The following is an 11,695-nucleotide window of genomic DNA, read 5'->3' on the forward strand; positions in this document are numbered from 1 at the left end:
TTCATTTTGTTCTTTGATTGTGTTTCTGATTCCATTAAAACTGCCTGTCTTTGTTTTCTTTCATGTCATTGAGTTTTTTCAGAACTGCAATCTTGAATTCTCTGTTATGTAAGTGACATATTTCCTTGTCTTTGAGTTCATTTTCTGGAGACATTTCTTTTTTTTTCTGGCCTTCCTTGTTACCTTGGTCCTTCATGGTAATCCATGAATTATTATTTCTCTTCCTAGGCATCAACCAGAGTGAGTTCTGCCACAGTTTGATAGGAAGAAGTCTTTCTTTTGTTTTCCAGTATGTGTTGATGGAATGTTGTATTTTCTCTTCTGTTGTAGCTCTTTATTCTTTGTCACATTGTAGTGTTATATTTTCTCTGCACCATTCCGGTTTCTCACGTGATGAGGGGGAGGTGTCCCTGGAATGTGGACTTCTCTGTGAGCAGGTCTGTGTCCTAGGGCACTGCCTCCATGGGGGGATGTGGAGAGCTTTTGAAGTCCCAAAGATCTTCCTGTAACTTGATTCAGAGCCTGTGTGTCTCCATGTCTCTGGTTGCCCCTGCAGTGATCCACTCAGATAGGTGGGGCGGGGGCTGGGTGGGTTGTGAGAGATGGCTCTGAGCAATGGTGTGGACCAGTCCAGCATTTCTTGCCCCTACAGTTCTTTCCCTTTTGCCAGAATTATTTGCACTTGAATCTGTGGCTGTGGAGCTGCAGTTCTCAGATGTATAAATATTCTGTTCTTTCGATCTGATATTGCCACCATTTCTTCTGTTGTCTGCTTCTAGGATGGGAGGTTGGGGGTTGGGTGAGCTCTGGGAGAGTGAGGAGCCTGACCCAGTCCTCTGCTTGGCAGTGAGGGCTTAAACCACCGTTTTCACCCTTCTTCATTTAGTCTTTGCTCTGAAGTCTCTGCCATAAACACTGGGTTCAGCCCTTTTATATGCTTATCCTTCAGGTGGGAGTGTGTGGTGCACTTCCTTCACCCGTGAATGTGGTAAGCTCCAGAATGCAAGGAGCTCTAAGTTCACATCTCTGCACTTTCCCCTTCCCTCTTCTCTTGCTCACCCAATTGGCCCACCTTTAGATGATTCCAATTGCAGGTCTTTCAGGCATGCCTCTGCCATTGCAGGGAGTTTTTTTTTGTTGAATTATAGCTGTTCAATATGTTGTAAATTCCAGGGGAGATTTCAAGAACCACTCCTTACACCACCATTTCTGTCATGTAATCCCTGTTTACCATACTTAATTCAAATTAGGCTAAGGTGAAAATCCTAAAGTGAATAAGCAATGATTTCCTTCCTGATGCAGGTCTTTCTATCTGAATTCCTGTAGTTGGGAAGGGGAAGGTTCCAAAGTTCTTTCTGTGTCTTGTTTCTTAACAACCAGCTTGAAATCAATATTCTAAAAGGCACAGTTTGGGTTGGCAAAACTTTGGTTCCTCTCAGTTGGATAAAATTTTTGCCCTGGTCCAGTTTCACTGAAGTTGTAGTAGAAAGTCTCATGCCCAACTTGCATCTTTTTGGGGGTGGTCTCAAGACTTTACCTCACCCATATGACTACTGTAGCCAAAGCCCTTGGAAATCAATTCATCCAATGTTCTGGGAAGTTCAAGTATCAACCTCCATTTCACTCCCTAATTTCCAATATCTTATTTTTTTGTTTGTTTCTTGAAGATTTCCTTATAACTTTGTAAAGTTAGTGTATATATGTATAAATAATTTTTAGAAGTATAACTTACCAGTATATCTATGTGTTTTGGAACAATTTTTTTGTTGTTTCCTGTCTTCTATCTTGCAAACTATCTAAATAAATAAAAGCATCTTGCTTGTCTTACACACAGAAATCTAATTGTCAACTGGTGAGGCAATGCTTTAGGATTTAAAATTTAGTCAAGGTGTTGAACAGTGCTTAGAATTAATGGATAGGCTGATTAGGCAGCAGTGCTGATAAAATAGAACACCATGGGAACTCAGATTAAGATAAATAGAGAACAATATGGAGCCATGGAAAAGTAAGAAATGAGGACAAGTGTGGAGGAAAATAGGGGTTGTACAGAAAGTAATCACATAAGGTGATCTGATCATAAATTTCTAACTGGGCAGGTCATGGTAGATAGTAACATAACAGATATAACTTTTTAGTAAAAGGTTTGTCTTTGCCTTAAGAAATCCCTGTTCACTGTTCTGTGCATCTAGGTCAACACACCTTTGAAATAAACTGTAACCACTCACAAAGAGCACATAATCTTGTTAACTATCTTGTAATCCAATCCACACCTTGCTTTCTCTCATCTATGTAATCTTCATTTCAAATGCATAAGAAGCTGTAAAATTGTTATGCTCCAGAGCATTTGAGATCTTGCTCCCTGACATATTGTCCTCTCAATTTGGCTCAAATAAATTCTTACAAAATTCTCTACAAGTTGCAAATTTCTTACATCAACATTTACTTGGTGTAGTCAGCAGATTTCTGAAGAAGCCCACTGTGGATGGAAAATGGCCACAGGTTAAACCTGACAAGCTCAGGAGACTGAAAATAACCACATAGGATGGTATAAACATAAAAATTCCTAATTAAGATGGGCCATGGTGGGAAGTCACATCTTCAGCCTGTAGCTTCCTTGACAAAGGTCAATCTTTATCTTAAGCGAGACTGTCTATTGTCTTTTTGCATCTAGGATAACATGCTCTTGGAGTGTCCTTTTCCAGACCAGAGCTGGAAACTACAGAATCCCTCATTATTATTCTTTTCCCCTGATTACCATCTATATGTGCTATAAAAAAAGTGAACAATTAACTATCCTGTAACTCACCTATGTAAAATAAGTACTTGTCTCTCCAATTTACTTTTTTTGCAATGAACATATCTCTAATTTACTTTTATCCAATCCCAGATATTTCCCTGCTTTGCCTTCTCTCACCCCTTAATCTACCACAAATGGATTTCATGTAAGCCTCCTCCTTTGATTCTACATATAAAATAAGCTGCAAACCACCATTTTGTGAAATATTTCCTCAGTCTGTTGAGATTTTTGCTTCTTGGCTATTGTCAGTTTGGCTCAAATAAACTCTTATAAGCTTTCTTAGGCTGTTTTTTTTTTGTCGACACCACCCAGGATCATGCTGTGGACCAGGACCCAGTACTAAGTATGAACAAGGGCCTATTGTGCTCCACTGGCTCCCCGCTTTGAATCAGGTGAACTTGGGTGAGTTTCTCCTGGAATTATAAGCCTCCTTGCATTAAATAGCAGGCCATGACTTTATTTGATCTGTTCTCCAAAACTCCTCAAAGTGAATAAGGGTTGAGATAACCCAGAGAAAGCAACCAAAACAAACAAAATAATGTGTCACTGCTTTTAATTTTGGCTTTTTAATTGGATTGCTTACTGAAAATATGAACAAAATCTTTGCTGGTTAAATGAGAGACTGAATTCTCTTTAGCTCCAAAAGAGAAAGGACACTTGCTTCCCCAACTTGAATAGCTGATGGGGTGGCAATAGTTATTCAGACCCCCAAATACAGAGTGTTGGTTCCACCAGGTATGCAGTGAACTAATGCAGCCAATCCCAGAGAAGTCCAAGCCCCAGGAAGAAGGGCAGGGCACCATGGAACGCATTCACTCTAAGAAAGCTCTTGCTGACACTTGCTTCGGTATTCTTAAGTAACTAAGACTCTTATTGGGGTTGCCTGAGGAAAAATTTTCTCCAGGACATAAAGCAGTCCTATAGGTATATCCATAATGATGTAGGTGATGTTGGATCTGCCGGCAGTTTCTGGGTATGGGCCGGGATCGTGTCTCGTGAAGCCGAAGAATGGAAACACGGACCAGGGAGAGGCAAAAAGTTATAAAAAGAGGAGAGTTTATTAGAGACAGGAGAAGAGGTTGCAGCTCCAGAGCGAGAGGGGTCCCGAATGGGGGTGTCCCATGACTGAGGCAAAAGCTCTTACTTTTATACCTTCCCTTGCCTGCTTGGGGAAAGGGAACTGTTTGGAGAAGGGAACTGTTTGAAGAAGGGAACTGGTGCCTTCTAATGAAATTCATCTACCAGGTTGGTTTTGCTTGCCCATGCTAAAGGAATTAGCAAAGTAACCCACTCTCTATCAGATCTGCTCCCTTTTTCAGGCCAAAATGAATTTTATGATTAATCTCAAGGCCTTGTTACATTATGTCCTGGAACGAAGGAGTGATTTTAAAACCTGAAGTTTTAGGATATCGCTGTCTTTTGTTTATTCCACCAGGGACCTCCCTGTCTACCTAGGGACATGCTAACTCTCCTGTATCAATAACATTTTGTTTATCAGGAGATGTGCACATAAAGTTTGGTTTCCCTAAAAGTTTGCTCAGACTCTGCAGATCTCAAAATTAACATGGAAAATCATGCCTCTGAGTAAGACAAGCCCCATGATAGTCAGCCTCCCATCTTAATACTAACATGGTCGAGATGAGAATCCTTTGATACTTCTCAATTAACTTTTTCATGCACAATTAGAAAAAGCTAGCTATAAAATTAGACAGAATGAAAGGAAATCATATTTAATCGGTCTCTGGAAGCTTCAAAAAAAGGATTTAGATAAATAGATCAACATATGATGTTATTGGTGTCAAACCAATTCTTTGAGGTATTAAAAATGGCTGTCTTTATTTCAAAATAAGGGAAGTCATTTGTGTTAAGCCATATATAGACCAGGAGCAGAAACCTTATCTTAAAAGCCATCTTGTCTTGATCCTGTCTTGCTTTTGCTCCTAGGGGCCTGTGATCAGTGGGCCTGGGTGGGCCTGGGGCCAGGGTGTGGCACTGGAGGGTGTGGTCAGGCCCTGAAACCCTTTGTCAATGAAAACCTCCTGAAGCATTGAAGGGGGAACAGCCTCCTTTACCACCTCTTATAAAACTCCATACCCCTCTTTGCTCGGGAGGTTATGGTCTTTTCTAGCCTGACCTCCTGCAGCTCAAACATGCCAAATAAATTCTAATAGGCCAATTTTGGTCTCCCACAATTCATTCCTCTGTCCATGACTAACAATTTGGAACTTGACTTGTCAAGAATAGATATAAATTGTAATTGCCTCCAAAACAAAATTTGGATCAAACTGTTCAGTTTGTGTCTGTCTGTTTATGTCTATATATGCATGTTGTAAATGTGAGATAATTTTCTACCTCCAGATGGTATTGTTAAAATTAATTTAAAGGTAAACACTTGTAAGAATTGGGTATTCTAAAATTCTCAGAAATATAGAAATTAACTCGAATACTTTTAAAATTCTCATATCTAAGATTAATCCTTAGTAAACAAAAGCTAGCTTAAGTTTGTTGGTTTAAGTAAAACAGACGTCTTTATTTTTTCCTGGATTTTACAAAATTAAGTCCATGTTAATAACTGACATTTCTGTCTATTAAAAATGTTTCTAGAGGTTATGAACTGTCCAAGCTGAAGAATGTTAATTGGTTATTTCTTAGTTTTCATTAGACATTGAGGTTTTAAGGGTTAAAATCTCAATATATGTAGGAAAACCTTTGTGGTGTTCCAGAAGGGCCCCTGGAATACCTCAAAAGATTTGAAATTGCATGGGAAGCATTGTAAAACAAGTGATGAAAACTTGTAGGATAAAACAATGGTTGTAAATTAAATAAGTCAGGTCTATGGGAAACTCAAGATAGCCACTTGGTTTTTCTGGCTCCCTGACAACCCTTTCGCCCCTTTTATCCCCCCAGTTTTTCCATTCCTTTATGCGTCATAATGATGGGGAAACTGACCTTAAAATGAGTCCCTGCCACGTGGAACTGAGCTAAAATGGTGGCCTGCGCAGAGAGAGAAGTTCCCAGCCTAAGCCCCAGGCCACTTACGCACAACCCCCTCTAAGCCACACCTTGAGCCAATCACCAGACGACACCTACCCCTTCCCCGACTCAAGGAAGTCCCCAATCCATAAAAACCTGCTCAAAACCTTGCTACGGGCTCAGTCTTTGGGGAAGGATCCTGCTGAGCCCGCCAGTGTAATAAAGCTGACTCTCCTAACTCTCTGAGTGCCACTTGGGTTCTTTCCGGTCTTAGATTCTGTAAAAATAGTACATTTAAGCTGGACTTAGATGAAGGAGCTTATTGAAAGGAGGCATCTTACACTATTGCTAAATTTTGATAGAGTCACTTCAGAAAATGCCAGGTTGGTAACCACTTCCTTTCACAGCTAGCTTCCAGTTGGGGATTTGTGATCAGATCACCTTATGAGGTTACTTTCTGTAGAAACTCTTTTTCATCCATAGTAAATCAAAATGATAATGAACACAGACCCAGTCAAAGAATGCTAACATTGAAGTGGAATTAGAGAATATCAAGTTCTTTTAATCCAGTCATTTTACAATGGGGGAAGCCGACCTGGAATGGTAATCCATGCATTCCAGTAAGTGGTCCAGCTAGGAGTTTATCTTTGCTCTCAGGATGGAACTTTTCTCATTGTTGTAAATATGAGAGGGGGTTGGGCACAGAATAGAGGTAGGGACTGCTGTTGGAAGCCAGAAAGTGTAGAGACTAACTTGAAGAAATGCCGACGGGGAAATGAAAGGTGCAGAGCAGTCATGTGGTTGTGGGAGGTAGTGGGTTTTCTCAAATAGGGAAGTGGGCAGAGAGCAAGGTTTCTGTTGGCAGAAAGGGGGATGATACAGTGTGTGACTGTGTGGGGTGTGGACATGCCTTCAGAGTTCTGAGGAGAGTTCTCTCTGTAACAGGACAAAATCACTCATGGAGGTAAACTTGGGAGTGCCAGATTAGAGCCCAAGCAAAGGTGAACATGAGCATGCCTTTTGGCCTGAGCATCAGGGAGGCAAGAAGCAAGAACTTGGGGGAAGACTGGTGACAGAGGAAGAGCACTGGGCTTCCCAAGGTTAGCCTGGAGCCTCTAGTCAGGCTGGTTTCCAATCATAGTATGCTCCACCCATCTGAGATTCTTTTTTTTTGTGATCATATCTGTCTACAGGGCTTACACTTTATATAAATTTCAGATTATTGGATCTGTGTTCCTAAGTGTTCTCTGGTACAGATAGTCTGTCAGTTTCCCTTCTCACAGAGCCCATTCTCCCCACCTTCCTTTTTGTTGGGAATTAAGATATATGAACCTTTGTGTATAAAGCTGACATACTTAGGAGTTTGGATTATTTTTCATAAAAGTAACTAAAAGTAATTATTTTCAAAAAGTAATTGGATTAAGTAGTGTGAATTGGTAGTTACAAAATAGTCATGGAGATGAAGGATATAGCATAAGGAATATAGTCAGTAATATTATAATAACTATATATGGTATCAGATGGGTACTAGATTTATTGGGGTGATCACTTTGCAAGTTATACAAATGTCTAATCACTGTCATACACCTGAAACTAATATACTATTGTATATCAACTGTAATTAAAAAATAAAATTATTATTAAAAAAAGAAAATCTAAAAAAAAAAAAGTAATTGAGCTTAGATGGTTTTTCATAAAAGCATGAGCCTGACATGATGGGATTTACATTTTATGTAGCAATTCTGAAGCAGAGTGCTGAATAGATTATGAAGAGTATTTGGATTGCAATGTACATCTAAGATATTGTGGCAGTAACCCAGGTGACACATAATGTTGACATTGGAAATTTCCAAACCTGTAGAGAAGTTTTATAAGAGTTTATATCAACTAAATTGAGGACATATGCCAGGGAGCAAGATTTTAAATGCTCTGGAGAATAACATTTTTGCAGTTTCTTTTGTGTATTTGAAATTAAGGAGGGAAAGTCAGGAAGACTACATGGACGTGGGAGAAAGCCAGGTGGGGGGATTGCATTACTGGATAGGTAACAAGATTAGATTATGTGCTTTCTTGAGAGTGGTTAAGCTTATTTCAAAGGTGTGATAACCTAGCTGCACAGAAACAATGAACAGGGCTTGCTTAAAACAAAGACAAACACTTTACTAAAAAGTTATATGCCCGTGGTGTGATTACCCACCATGACCTGCCCAGTTAGAAATTTATGATCAGATCACCCTGTGAGGTTACTGTCCATAGAAGATTTTTTTTTTTTCATCCACAACTAAATGTCAGTGAGGATAGAGAGGAAGAGACAGATTTTACAAATTATGAAGAAAAATAATATGGTAACTGTAGAGAGTAAAGGAAGAATGCAGGTTTCTAGGTTTCTGTTTAGTTGCATGGATCCATATCATAGAATGGAGCTGATACTTATTCTAGTTCCCCTGAAGGAGAATTTTTCCTAAATACTTTTTGTTTCTTTCCTTACTCCTTATTCTTTCTTTTTTAAATTTTTTTTATTGGGGAATATTGGAGAACAGTGTGTTTTTCCAGGACCAGCTCCATGTCAAGTCATTGTTTTCACTCTAATTGAGGAGAGTGCAGCTCAGCTCCAGTTCAAGTCGTTGCTTTCAATGTAGTTGTGGAAGGCACAGCATACTGGCCAATGTAGGAATTGAACCATCAACCTTGGTGTTGTGAGCACTGCTCTCTAACCACTGAGCAAACTAGCTGCTCCTACTCCTCATTCTTTCTAATGAAAATAGAGTGAAGTATTTCAGTGGTGAGTATAGGAGAAAAGGTGGGTACATAATTTGTCTCAATATCTTCTCACCCTGCATTTCTGGAGCCACGTTGTTCTCAGAAGTGTCAGTTCTGGTCTCTTCCTCCGTACCCTGATTCTTACAAGAACAGGGCCTCTGGTGGGGAGGATTAGGGGTTTTCCAGCATTTCCTAAACTAAATGAGTGTATTAGCCTGGCCAGTCTGCTCTAACAAAATATAATGCCAAGGACTGGGGAGCTTAAACCAGACATTTACTTTTTCATAGTTCTTGAGACTAAGACAATTTGGTTTCTGGTGAAGGCTCTCTTCCTGGCTTACAGAAAGTTGCCTTTTTGACATATCTTTACATGACCTTTCCTCAGTGCATGTGAAGAGAGAGAGAGAGAGAGGGAGGAAAGAGAGAGAGAGAGAGACCCCTCTCTGGTGTTTCTTCTTATAAGGCCCCACTCTTACGACCTTATTTAAACTTAATTACTTTCTTAGAGGTCCTATCTCCAAATAGGGCTTCAACATAAGAATTTTGGGGGAACACAAGTAATAAGTTTTTAACAGTAAGTCCACTTCATTTGGAGTGCAATACCAGCAAGATTACTGGCATTATGCATTTAATGGAAATTCTCCAGAAGATTTATCTAGAAGCTTTATGAAAAATTGACAATTTGATCCACATTCGTACGTCTCATGCTCTATATCTTTATTTCATTTGGGTCTGAATTCAGGAGGGGGGAAGGATACTAGTTACTAGGTTCTGTAATATTAGTATAGATAGGTTGTGTTGTAGTTATAAATAAGTGAGCATCTTAGAGGTTAACCCAGCAAAATTTATTTCTCGTGTAGGCAAACTCTATGTAAATCTGGCAGCCCTTCTCTGTCTTGTATCTCTGCCATCTAGAACAGGTGACCTTCAAGCTGGCACTACAGGGCAAGATGATCAGATGCAATGTTTTACATAGTCAGGCCTGGAGATGGCTTACATCTCCAGCACAGCACATCCCATTGCCCAGCACTCAGTCATTTGGCCCTAACCCAACTACAAGGGAGTTGGAGGATTGTGTTTTTCCAGTAGGCCCACAGGGGGAAAATGTGATAAATATATAAACTTTAGCTACATCAGCTATAGCTTCTTAAATCACAAAATAAGAGTTTGCCCTTGACAAAGAGATTCAGGCAAAGATGAGATCTGATGCTTATGATTGATTTGTGTGGGGCTTAAACTGTGTATAGTTCTTGGAGGAGTTTGTAGTTCATAGAAATAGTCAAATATCTGTGGCCATAATAGAAAGGGCTCATTGAGTGTAATTTCTAGCCTCATTATTACTGTTGACAAATATGAATGAGAGATAATGTTAGAGTGGAGTTTTAAGTGACTGCTCCCTGCATTCAGTAATTACTTAAAGTTTTTAATAGATATTATATTAATGAACATGTAGTCTGGATATTAAAAAGATTTTGTGTCTATGTATTCACACATATTAACTAGTCAGAACTATTGACAAATCACCAAGTACTTCTCAAATGGATTACTTAAATAAACTTATATTAACAAATGTTACCCTTTTTTGACAATATAATTTTATCAGATCACAAAATTTAACTTCAGCATGGACTTTTAATGTCTCCCCATGTATCCTCTCGAAGAGCTTCATTTTCTGACTACCATAATCCAACACAGCTGTATAATGCACAGATTGAAAAGCAAACTGCTCTTCTGAGACTTCAAATTATAGACACCTCAGGGGTTAAGCAGTCAAAATGTCTCCCTAGAGAATATGAGAATATGGTTCTGAACAGGCTTGTATCTGGGATTCTAGATACTGAAATGGCAATCATCATAATACATTTTAATTCTTGGTTTACATGTACTTCTTCTAGAGGTTCACAATGTAATCACTCCTATCAAGGAGTTTTAAACTATAAAAGAAGTACATGTAAACCAAGAATTAAAATGCATTATGATGATTGCCATTTCAGTATCTAGAATCCCAGATATGTACAAACCATGTGTTGATTGGGGTTTTGGTGAGTGAATATATAAGTTAAACTCAATAGGAGGGCTTATTCTTTGTATTTTTCATGGTCTTATGAACTCTGGGATGGCTGCAATTTTATCTTTAAGAAGAGCTGGCTATCATTTATACAGTTGAACGAGGAAATCATAGGAGATTTGAGAAAGCAAAATTTCAAATTGTTAAATGTGCCAGTGAAAATCAAGAAATGATAAAGGTGGAAAAATAAGGGGTGAATGGAGAAGAGAATACTGTGAGGATATTCTAAAGGGGAAGAGTAGAACAGACTACCCAGAAGAGGAGGGCATAATGAAGCCTGGAGACAGAGTTGAGTGAAGAAACGTGAAGAATTGTGATTTGTTAAACAAGCTGGCCCAGGGAAGCCAAGTCATTTCTGTTTTTTATTTTAGAGATGAGATGCAAGTCCCAGAGAGGTGAAGTGACCTTTCAATGTCACACACATCTTTATCCATGGCATTTGAGGAGGGGAAATTGACAGGGTGGAGGCTAGTGTTAAGGATAGTAGTTGGAATTCAGACAAGAGAGAATAACCTTAGGTCAGAGCTGGAAAGGAAATGAGAAATCAAGTAGGAGGCCCAAGGTTGAGGGAAGCAGCAGATTTTCTTTGTTGCAGTCAGTGGTTGGTGGGGAGGTTGTCAGTTGGTGGAAAAGGAAGTCAGAATAGAGATATTGAGGGATAAGTTTACTGAGAAAGAGTGACAAAAAAGAAACATCTGCAAACGACATGCAGTTTTTGCAACTTCCAATGTTAGCTGGTCTGTCAAGTGGTGACAATGCAGATGGTAAGAACATCTGTCAGGGGGCTCAGATGATAAACTTTCCCAAGATGGACCTGGATTCTAAGGATACCAGAGTGTTTACAATCTGAGCATTCCATCTCCAGGTCCAGGGTGGTGGTAGAGGATGGGGCCCTGTATCATGAAAAGATAATTGTTAAACCAGTCATAATGTTTCTCTCTGGTAACTGGTTCATTTTCCATTTTCTCTCCTTCCTGTCTTTTTTTCTGTAAACTGCCTGACCTTCTACCACCCATTGCAGTTCAGGAACATACTCATTCCATCTCATCCAGATCTCATCCTTTGCCAACCAATCCTGAACACAAAATCAGGGCTCG

The sequence above is a fragment of the Rhinolophus hipposideros genome (genome assembly GCF_964194185.1).
Source record: "Rhinolophus hipposideros genome assembly, chromosome: 19".
Classification (NCBI taxonomy): Eukaryota; Metazoa; Chordata; class Mammalia; order Chiroptera; family Rhinolophidae; genus Rhinolophus; species Rhinolophus hipposideros.